The following is an 11,822-nucleotide window of genomic DNA, read 5'->3' as shown; positions in this document are numbered from 1 at the left end:
ATAAGAGACAGGGGTTTGATGCCTGGGTGGGGACAATCTCCTGTAGTAGGAAATGGCAACCCACTCCAGCATTTTTACATGGAAAATCCCATGGACAGAGGAGCCTGGTGGGCTACAGTCCATGGAATTGCAGAGTCAAACATGACTGAGCTACTGAGTATGCACATCAAAGCTCTCATATCCTGCTGTAAACAGTTCATTCTCTCTAAGCCTCCTTCTTCAACTGCTAAGTGGAACTAATAACACTGAGCAGCAGTAGATTGAATTTACTATGATCAAAGATTTTTGTAAAAATAAAATACTATTCAAAATCATAATTATTTTCTCAACATTTGCCTCAATTATTTTTCTCAATTAAATGACATGCACACACACACACACACACACGTATGACTCTCTCTCTCTATATATATATATGTATACATGTATATAACAGAATGCTTACCTGTGAGATTTTAAATTTTTCTGAAGTACTATAATTCTTCAGACCAGTTCCTTTTATTTTTCTGTGAGTATACTATGAAACAGCAAATAAATATGGAATACCTCTTAAGCTCCTCTGAATCTTCAATCAAAAGTAACTTAGGAAAACATTTTTAGGGATACCTTCGATTTGATTAAAAGGTACAAAAGGACCAGAGGGAAAAACTCCCTCATGCACTGTGCAGCAGCCAATGGGTTTGTAGTCGTAATTGTAAAAATAAAGCCAATAAAATGATAGTGAGTATATACATAGGTTTGAAGGTTACTTTTTTTATTTATCTCTTGGGGGTTATCAGATTAATGATGCAACACTTCTCCAATGTTATAACATTGGAAATATTATGGATACTTTTTCATCTGTCTCCTCTCTTAGAATATTTCCTCAAAGACTTGTCACTATTTATCACAATACATAATACATATTTAACAAATGTTTCATTCTTAATTATCCAATTGTGCACATTTTTTTCCATTACTATTATTAGGGTGCTGGTTAGAAATGGGAAAGGCCACAATGACTAATCATTTCCCCCCTCTTTTTCTATTTTTTGCTTTGTTTTGTCCTTTCTTTCTTTGGGTGAAAGTGGGAGAGGAATGACCCCAGAAAGGAGAGTAACGCGTTGACTAAATTCTAGTCCTACTTTATAGAAGACAATCCCTATGTGTCTATGCAAGATTACTACAAAAGCTAATCTTGTTATATACTATGTCTTACTTTTTAAAAATTGCTTATTTCCACACAACCCTCCCTGCACAGCCAAAAGAACAAATAACTCCTGCGACAAAGAGTGCAGGCAATTTGATGAAAAACATAAACCCCGTGACACAGAGGGAAGACACAGGGAGCCGAGACAAGTCCACAGTAGCCCCCAATGCAGAGGCCAGCCCAGGGAGCCAAAACAAGTGTCCACAAGCCCCGTGAAGCAAAGGGCAGGCCTGGGGAGCCAAAACAAGTGCACACGAGCCCCACGGCACAGAGTGGGAGCTTAGGGGGCAGAGAGAAGCTCACGCCAAGTCGCTGCAATGCAGAAGGATACACCCAAGCAGCTACCTAACAAGTTTCGGCCAGCAGCGCAGGGCAGGACAGGGGAACAGAAGCACCGGCAATGATCCCAGGTACAAGCAGGGGCTGGAGGCACTGCGGTTATGCTGAGAGGGTCACTTTGAAGCAGCTGTGGAAATAGGCGTGCCTAATACCAGGAAAGCTAGAATGACTTCCCAAAGGCATACTGAACCCATAGACACTACAAAACCTACTACTGGACACTGCACTGCCGTTCAGAGAGAGGAGATCCAGCTCCGTCAACCGGAACACAGGCAACAGCTCCCCCAACCAGGAAAAGATCACAGGACACTGCCCAACCATGTCCACAGGGGCAGACTCCACAGCCAAGGGCTACGACCATGAGAAATTTTTAAAATTTATTTATTTCTCTTATAAACCACACTGTTTATTCCCCCCAAATATCTCCACCTTCACACTAGTCTTTAGTGGTGCTGTGGAGTTTTCCTCTTTGTTTTTCTTGTTATTAAAAAAAAAAAAGCGTTTTAAGATTCTTTCTCCTTATAAATCACGCTGTTCATTCCCCAACATATTTCCACCATTACATTATCCTTCTGTGGTGCTGTGGAATTTTCCTCCCTGTTTTCCTTGTTAAAAAATAATAATTCATTTGAAGATTTATTTTTCTTTTTTTCTTGTAAATCACACGATTTATTCCTCCTACATATCTCCACCTCCATATTAACCTTTTGTGGTGCTGTTGAGTTTTCCTCTTTGTGTTTCTTGTTTAAAAAAAGAGAAAGAAAGAAATTAATTTTAGGTGTTTTTTTTTTTCTTTTTCTCACTTTTTTTCTTCTTTTTTTCTTGATGAGTTTTTTGGATTTTATTTTTGATATATTCAACTGCTTTTCCTACAGTTCTTTACTGGCTGTAGCTATTCCTGAATATATATATATATATATATATATATATATATATATATACATCTTTTCTACATATGTCTATTCATCTTTGCTTTTCTAGTTTTCCTTTTCTCTCTCCCTTTTTTTAAATCCGCTTATGCATGCCTTCTTTTTCTCTTTTCCCTCCCTTCTCCCTTTTATTTTTTCTCTCTTCTTTTATTCTCCTTTTTGCCTTCACTCTTTCTTCTTTCACCAAGTAAGTTAAATTGTTGAGCTCTCCATGCTATATTCCCCAGTTGGCCCTCTGCTTATGCTCAGATTTCCAGTTGACCATTAGCTAATGCTGCTTTCAGTTGGTTGATATCATCTCTGGTTTCCCTTGCTCACCAAGTCAATCTCCTGTACTCTTTTCTTCAGAAGACTTTGGTTATAACTGTATGTGTGGAACTGTGTGTGTATATGTCCTAGTATTTCTGTTATTACCTACTTGATCTCCTCCCACTAGAACACAGGCACAAGTCACTCCCAACAAGAAATCAACACAAGCCACCCAACCAACATTTCCCTCCAAGGGCAAAAATCAAAAGGAAGAAGTAATACAACCCTAAAGCCCGGGAAAAGGAGACCTCAAGTGGAACAATTTAGGAAAAAAAATGAAAAGACAGAGCAATACAGCACAAATGAAAGATCAAGGTAGAAACTCACATGACCAAATAAACGAAGAGGAAATAAGTAATGTCCCTGAAATAGAATTCAGAATAATGATAGCAAAGAGGCTCTGGAGACTTGAAAATAGATGGAGAACATGGAAGAAGCATTTAACACAGTTACTACAATCACCAAGGACATAGAAGAAATAAAGAATAAGCAAACGGAGATAAATAACATAATTACTGAAACTAAAAATACTCTAGAAGGAACCAATAGCAGAATAACTGTGGTAGAGGAATGGATAAGTGAGCTGGAGGACAGAATGGTGGAAATAACTGCTGAAGAGCAGAATAAGGGAAAGGAATGAAAAGAATTGAGGAAAGCCTCAGAGACTTTTGGGGCTATATTAAACACACCAACATTTGAGTTATAGGAGTCCCAGAGGAAGAAGATAAAAAGAAAGTCACTGAGAAAATTTTTGAATAAGTTATAGTTGAAAACTTCCCCAAAATGGGAAAGGAAATAGTCAATTAAGTCCAAGTGCAGAGAACCCCTTACAGGTTAAACCCAAGGAGAAACACATTGAGACACACCTTAATCAAGCTAACAGAGATTAAGCACAAGCAAAGAATATTAAAAGCAGCAAGGGAAAAGCAACAAGTAACATACAAGGGAAAACCCATGTGATTAACAGAGGATCTTTCAGCAGAAACTCTACAGGCCAGAAGGGAATGGCAGGATATATTTAAAGTACTGAATGAGACAAACCTACAACCATGATTACTATACCTGGCAAAGATCTCATTCAAAATTGACAGAGAAATCAAAAGCTTTATGGGCAAGCAGAAGTTAAGAGAATTCAGCACCTCTAAACCAGCCCTTCAATAAATTCTAAAGGGACTTACATAGCCAGTAAACACAAGAGAAAGGAAAGACCTACAAAAACAAACCCAAAGCAATAAAGAAAATGCCAATTGAAATATATGTATCAATAATTGTCTTAAATGTAAATGGATTAAATGCACCAACCAAAAGATACAGACTGACTGAATGGATACAAAAACAAGACCCATATATATGCTGCCTACAGGAGACCCACTTCAGACCTAGAGACACATACAGACTGAAAGTAAAAGTATGGAAAAAGATATTCCATGCGAATGGAAACCAAAAGAAAGCTAGAGTGGCAATTTTTATTTCACACAAAATAGACTAAAATAAAGAATATCGTAAGAGACAAAGAAGGACACTACATAATGATCAAGGGATCAATCCAAGAAGATGTAACAATTGTAAATGTCTACACACTCAACATAGGAGCACCTCAATACATAAGGTAAACACTAACAAATATAAGAAGAGAAATCGACAGCAATACAATAATAGTAGGGGACTTTAACATCTCCCTTTCACCAATGGATAGATTATCAAAACATAGAATCAAAAAGGAAACACAAACTTTAAATGAAACATTAGACCAAATGGACCTAATTGATATTTTCAGGACTTTCTATCTAAATGCGAAATACACTTTCTTCTCAAGTGCACATGGGACATTTTCCAGGATAGACCACATCTTGGGCTACAAATCAGGCCTCGGTAAATTTAAGAAAATTGAAATCGTATCAAGTATCTTCTCTGACCACAATGCTATAATACTAGATATCAACTAAAGGGGGGGAAAAAACAGAAAAAAAATAAAATAAAATAAAAACACAAACTCATGGAAATTAAACAATACATCATTAAATAACAAAGAGGTTACTGAGGAAATAAGAAAATAAATCAAAAGATTCCTAGAAACAAATGACAATGAAAACACGATGACCCAAAACCTATGGGATTCAGCAAAAGCTGTTCTAAGAGGTTTATAGTGATACAGTCATACCTCCACAAACAAGAAAAGCATCAAGTAGACAGCCTAACTCTACATCTAAAGCAGTTGTAAAAAGAAGAACAAAAATCCCCCAAAGTCAGCAGAAGAAAGGAGAACATAAAAATCACAGCAGAAATAAGCAAAAAAGAAATGAAGAAAACAGTAGCAAAGTTTAGTAAAATTAAAAGATAGTTCTTTGAGAAGATAAACAAAATTGACAAACCACTAGTGAGACTCATCAAGAAAAAAAGGGAGAAAAATAAAATCAATAAAATTAGAAATGAAAAAACAAGTTACAACAGGCAACACAGAAATGCAAAGGATCATAAGAAAATATTATGAGCAACTATATGCTAATAAAATTGACAACCTACAGTAAATGGACAGATACTTAGAAAAGATCTGCTTCCCAAGACTGAATCAAGAAGAAACAGAAATCATGAACAATCCAATTACAAACACTGAAATTGAAGCAGTGATCAAGAATCACCCCAAAAACAAAAGCCCAGGGCCAGATGGTTTCACAGGGGAATTCGATGAAACATCTAGAGAAGAGCTACTGTCTATTTTTCTTAAACTCTTCCAAAAAACTGCAAAGGAAGGAGAACTTTCAAACTCATTCAACAAGGCCACAATCACCCTGATACCAAAACCAGGAAAATGCAACATGAAAAAAGAGAAAATTACAGGCCAATATCACTGATGAACATAGATGCAAAAATCATCAAAAAAAATTCTAGAAAGCAGAATCCAACAACACATTGAAAAGCTCATACACCATGATCAAATCGGGTTTATTCCAGGAATACAAGGATTCTTCAATATACACAAATCAATCAACGTGATACACCATATCAACAAATTGAAAGATAAAAACCATATGATCATCTAAATAAATCCAGAAAAAGCCTTTGACGAAATTCAGCATTCATTTATGATAAAAACGCTTCAAAAAATGGGCACAGAAGGAACCTACTTCAACATAGGAAAGGCCATATATGAAAAGTCCACAGTGCATATTCTCAATGGTGAAAAATTAAAGCTTTTTGTTTAAGATCAGGAGCAAGACAAGGGTGTCCACTCTCCCCACTATTATTCAACATAGTATTGGAAGTCCTAACTATGGCAATTAGAGAAGAAAAAGAAATAAAAGGAATCCAGATTGGGAAAGAAAAACTAAAACTCTCTCTGTATGCAGATGCCATGGTACTATACATAGAAAACCCAAAAGAAAGTATCAGAAAATTATTAGAGCTAATCAGTGAATTCAGCAAAGTGGTGGGATTCAAGGTCAATACACAGAAATCACCTGCACTTCTATATACTACTAATAAAAAATCAGAAAGAGAAATTCAGGAATCAATACCATTTACCATTGAAACAAAAATAAATAAATAAATAAAATATCTAGGAATAAACCTAGCTAAGGAAATGAAAGAAATCAAAGATGGCATAAACAGATGGAGAGATATTCCATGTTCCTGGGTAGAAAGAATCAATATTATGAAAACTACTATATTACCAAATGAAATCTAGAGGTTCAATGTGATCCTTATCAAATTACCAATGGCATTTTTCACAGAACTAGAACAAAAAATTTCACAATTCATATGGAAACACAAAAGACCCTGAATAGCCAAAGCAGTCTTGAGAAAGAAGAATGGAGCTGGAGGAATCAACCCTCTTGACTTCAGACTATACTACAAAGCTACACTCATCAAGACAGTATGGTACTGGTACAAAAACAGAAATACAGACCAATGGGACAAGATAGAGAACACAGAGATAAACCCACATAATTATGGATACCTTATTTTTGACAAAGGAGGCAAGAATATACAATGGGGAAAAGGCAGCCTCTTCAATAGGTGGTGCTGGGAAAACAGGACAGCTATGTGCAAGAGAATGAAATTAGATCAGTTCCTAATGCCATTCACAAAGATAAACTCAAAATGGATTGAAGACCTAAATATAAGACCAGAAACTATTAAACTCTTAGAGGAGAACATAGGCAAAACACTCGATGACATAAATCAAAGCAAGATCTTTTATGACCCACCTCCTAGAGTTATGGAAACAAAAACAAAAATAAACAAGTGGGACCCAATTAAACTTAAAAGCTTTTTCATAGCAAAGGAAACTACAAACCAGGTAAAAACACAACCCTCAGAATGGGAGAAAATAATAGCAAAGGAAACAACTGGTAAATAATTAATTTCCAAAATATACAAGCAGCTTATACAACTCAATACCAGAAAAGCAAACTACCCAATCAAAAAGTGGGAAACGAACCTGAAAAGACATTTCTCCAAAGAAGACATACAGATTTCTAACAAGCTCATGAAAAGATGCTCAACATCACTCATTATTAGAGAAGTGCAAATCAAAACTTCAATGAGATACCACCTCATATCAGTCAGAATGGCCATCAACAAAAATCTACAAACAATAAATTATGGAGAGGGTGTGGAGAAAAGGGAACACTCTTGCATTGCTGGTGGGAATGCAAACTGATACAGCCACTACGGAAGACTGTATGGAGACTCCTTAAAAAGTTAGGAATAAAACCATCATATGACCCAGCAGCCTTACTCCTAGGCATATACCCTGAAGAAATCAAAACTGAAAAAATCATATGTATCCCTATGTGTTCACTGCAGCACTACTGATAGAGGAAGCTCACATGTTTTGGTTCCAAGGACAGGGACTGAAGGGCTTCTCTGGTGACTCAGTGATAAAGAAGCCACCTGCAATGCAGGAGATTCGGGTTCAATCTCCAAGTTGGAAAGATCCTCTGGAGAATAAAATGGCAACCCACTCCAGTCTTCTTGTCTGGGAAACCCCATGGATAGAGGAGCCTGGAGGGCTATAGTCCATGGGGTCACAGAAAAGCCAGACACAACTTAGTGGACTAAACAACAATAACAGAGACTAAAATTCTCCACTTATTCTTAATAAGTGTTTCTTGAACACATCTCTCCAGAATATCTGTTTCTAAGACAAAGACTTTCCATCAAAGGAGATAATTAACTCCTGGGAGAGAAAATAGCAGCTACTAGATAAAGTCCTTGATCTTTTATGGCGACTCCTCTAAATATCCTTGAATTGTAGGTAAGAAAAGCCTTTTTTGTGGCTGCTTTTCACATCTTCAGAACAAGCTTCATCAAGGATGGAATGACCAATTTGAACGTGTTTCTACTACACATTCTGCCTCCTGTCTATGGGATCATAGCCCTTTATAGAAGATCATTTCTACACAGCATTCCAAATGAATTAATTTTAAATTCAAGTCTTGGGTTTTCTGTGAAAAGGTTTTGAGGCTTTAGGCTAGAAAGAAATATTTAGACATAAAAATACATAAAAATATTTCTATATTATTGATTTGATATTGAATTATCCAATACAGTCTCTTTCTGAGTATGTCATGTCTTTCACATTGAGTTGCTTATCCAAAGAGGATGTCAATTTGAAGATGAGATTAGTTCTGAACAGCCCCAAATGTCATTAAGGTCATCTAAGTACAGAAGGTAAGTTAAAAAAAAAAAAAAAACTTGAAAAATAGTGCTGATGCTTATTAAAGATTGTTACTTTAAAAAATTAAAAAGACCATTACTTTTCATACATATTTATCATTATGTTTCAATAATTCTCATATAGAGTATTAGCACATGTCATCCTCATCCCATTCGTCAAAGTTAGCTGGTAAATATCATTAACCTAATTTGACTTCGGCAAAATTTGAGGCTCATAGAGATGAAGAAATTTGTAGGACTAGGCTCTCTAATAATAGACAGTCTTTTTGTGTCATGAGGCACTTCATTTAATAATCAAGACTAGCTATGAGAATGAAAACAAAATTTAAATACACTTCACAGACAAAATGGCATAAATGTATTAAATGGTATTATCACTTGGTTAATCCAAATATGAACCTGAAGAACTCTCTCTGAAATTAACTGCTGTGAATGATACCGATCTCTGTGGCTTCTTTGAAAGTAAAATAGGAGATGATTTTTCCTTGGTTTATTTCATGGCTAAATATTTCTCTTATTGCTTGAAATGTCAATTCTTCCTATCACATGGGTGTATAGACAGTCATAGAAAGAAGTGAAGGTGCTTTGCATGTCCATAGCCATGTGATGGATATTTTCATATAGCTTTTTTCTTAAAGAAGTCTTATAACAGCCTGTGAGATGGACATTATGGTTCTCACTTGTTATTAGAGGAAGCAAGAATATAAGATGCCAAGAAATGTACCCTAGGTCAAGAAGTTGCAAGTGGGAAAGAGCCAAATTCTACTCTCGTCTTTCTGATTCTCAAGCCAATATATTTCACCAGCAGGATTCTTGTTTTCAACTTTTCAAGAGGAGTCTGTGGGACCATGTTTTGCAAGGGAACTGGGGAGACAAGAAATGGGGTGAGAGAGAAATAAAGATAAAAAGAACTTTCAAAGAAACATAGTTATTAATTATAGTTAGTTTATTAATACTTGAGTATTACAATATATTGTGTGTATGTGTGTTTATGTGTATTTCGGTGTCTGTTGATGAAATTGTTTCAAATATACTTGCCTCTGAAGCAATATTAAAATAGTTATAATTATTATGGTCATATCAAAAGGAGTTCAGAGAAGGCAATGGCAACCAACTCCAGTACTCTTGCCTGGAAAATCCCATGGATGGAGGAGCCTGGTAGGGTACAGCCCATGGGGTCGCGAAGAGTTGGGTACAACTGAGGTGACTTAGCAGCAGCAGCAGCAAACAGAGTTTATTAGTTTAATATTGTTTGCTATAACATCACACTATAGAGTGTGTGTGAAAAATTTGGAGGAAAAGGAAGATAAGATGTATAATCTAATCTTATCTTGGCTTGATCTTGAGTAAGATCATTAACTTCTCTGTTTCTATTTCCTAATGTGTAAAATAAGCATAAATTATAGTATCAATCTTCCTAAGTTTATAATGAGAATAAAAAATACTTTTAAAAATCACTTGGAGCATAGTTAAGGGTTGATTAAATTTTTGATAATATGACAATTAACATTACTGCCAACATTCTTCTTTGAGATTGTTCCTCATGTGCTAAATGGATGAAATAATAGCATCTACAAAGGTTGCTATCTTGCTTTGGTGATTTCAATCAATCATTAAAAGCATATTTATCAGCTATCGTAAAGTTATTGGATTTAGGCAAAATACTCGTCATTTGATTATAGTAGCTCCTGTATTACTTTATTACCTTTCCATCACAAATATCCTGCTACAGTTTCAATTACTATAAATAGTCTGACACTGGAAATTATTACTTTATCTTTCATCACCTTACAGAAGCTCAGTCCACCTTACCTAAGTGATACAAACAATTTTACTAGATATATATCTAAAGTTCCCTCTTTCTCAAATACTTCATCCCACACTCAAATTCTCAGCTACTTTTCCTGGTTTCCCATTAATCAAGAATAAAGAAAACAAGATCTTTAGCTTGCATTTATAGGCTTTACATCCATTTTCTACCCTTTCAGACTTTGCTGTCACTATATCTGAGATCTTCTGCTTCATGTTGGGCTCGGAGGCATCTCACATGATTAAGTGTGCAGAGAGCATCCCCTGCCCATGTTTATTAAGTTTCTCTTGTCTATAAACATCACCTTATTCCAGAAGATAATGTGAATAATTTTCAAGGAAAAAGAACATTTTTTCTTATCTGAAAAAAAAAATCTCATAAGTGTTCAGATTTCAGTAGAGTCTAGAGATATATAATTTCTTACATTAATAACTGCAAATTTGAATTTAACAAAAAGTGATTTTTTCAGGTAATGTAACTATGCATACCATGAAATATATGGAGAATAAGAATAATGTTATAGAATTTATTTTACTGGGGCTCACAGAGAATCCAAAAATGCAGAAAATCATATTTATTGGGTTTTTGGTCATCTACATTGTCTCTGTGGTAGGAAATGTGCTCATTGTGGTCACCATCACTGCCAGCCCATTATTGGAGTCCCCATGTACTATTTCCTGGCCTATCTCTCCTTTATTGATGCTTGCTATTCATCTGTCAATACCCCTAAAATGATATTAGATTCACTCTTTGAAAAGAAGAACATTCTATTTAATGGGTGGATGACCCAAATCTTTTGGGAACATTTCTTTGGGTGCTCAAGTCATTCTGCTTACTGAGATGGCCTATGACCACTATGTGGCCATCTGCAAGTCCTTGCACTATACAGCCATCATGAATCATCGAGTATGTCACCTGTTAATGGGAGTATCATGGGTAGGAGGCTTTCTTCATGGATTCATACAGTTTATCTTCATCTTCAGATTACCTTTCTGTGGCCCTAATATCATAGATCACTTTATGTGTGACTTGAATCCTTTGCTCAACCTTACCTGTACTAATACCCACACTCTAGGGCTCTTTGTTGCCGCCAAAAGTGGTTTCCTCTGTCTGTTAAACTTCCTTCTCTTGATTGGCTCCGACGTGGTCATTCTCCACTCCTTAAAGACTCAGAGCTTGGAAGCAAGGCAAAAAGCCCTCTCCACCTTTGTCTCCCATATAACAGTTGTGGTCCTATTTTTTGTGCCCTGCATATGTGTATACATGAGACCAGCAACTACGTTACCTATTGAAAAAGTTCAGTTCAGTTCAGTTGCTCAGTCGTGTCCAACTCTATGCGACCCCATGAACTGCAGCGCGTAAGGCCTCCCAGTCCATCTCCAACTCCCGGAGTCCACCCAAGTGTGTTGTCCAGTGAGTTGGTGATGCCATTCAACCATCACATCCTCTGTCGTTCACTTCTCCTCCTGCCCTCAATCTTTCCCAGCTCAGGATCTTTTCAAATGAGTCAGCTCTTCACATCAGGGGCCAAAGTATTGGAGTTTTGGCTTCAACATCAGTCCTT

General features: G+C 36.3%; 1 pseudogene; it reads left to right on the top strand.

Annotated features, from left to right (window-relative positions):
- Window positions 1-10,756: 10,756 nt before the first annotated feature.
- On the top strand, window positions 10,757-11,620 carry LOC145513787 (olfactory receptor 4C13-like; annotated as a pseudogene).
- Window positions 11,621-11,822: the final 202 nt, after the last annotated feature.

Source organism: Giraffa tippelskirchi, chromosome 7 (genome assembly GCF_054371585.1).
Source record: "Giraffa tippelskirchi isolate mGirTip1 chromosome 7, T2T-mGirTip1v1.2.pri, whole genome shotgun sequence".
Lineage (NCBI taxonomy): Eukaryota > Metazoa > Chordata > Mammalia > Artiodactyla > Giraffidae > Giraffa > Giraffa tippelskirchi.
The sequence above is the reverse complement of the archived record's forward strand: the minus strand, read 5'-3'. Positions and strand labels throughout refer to the sequence as shown.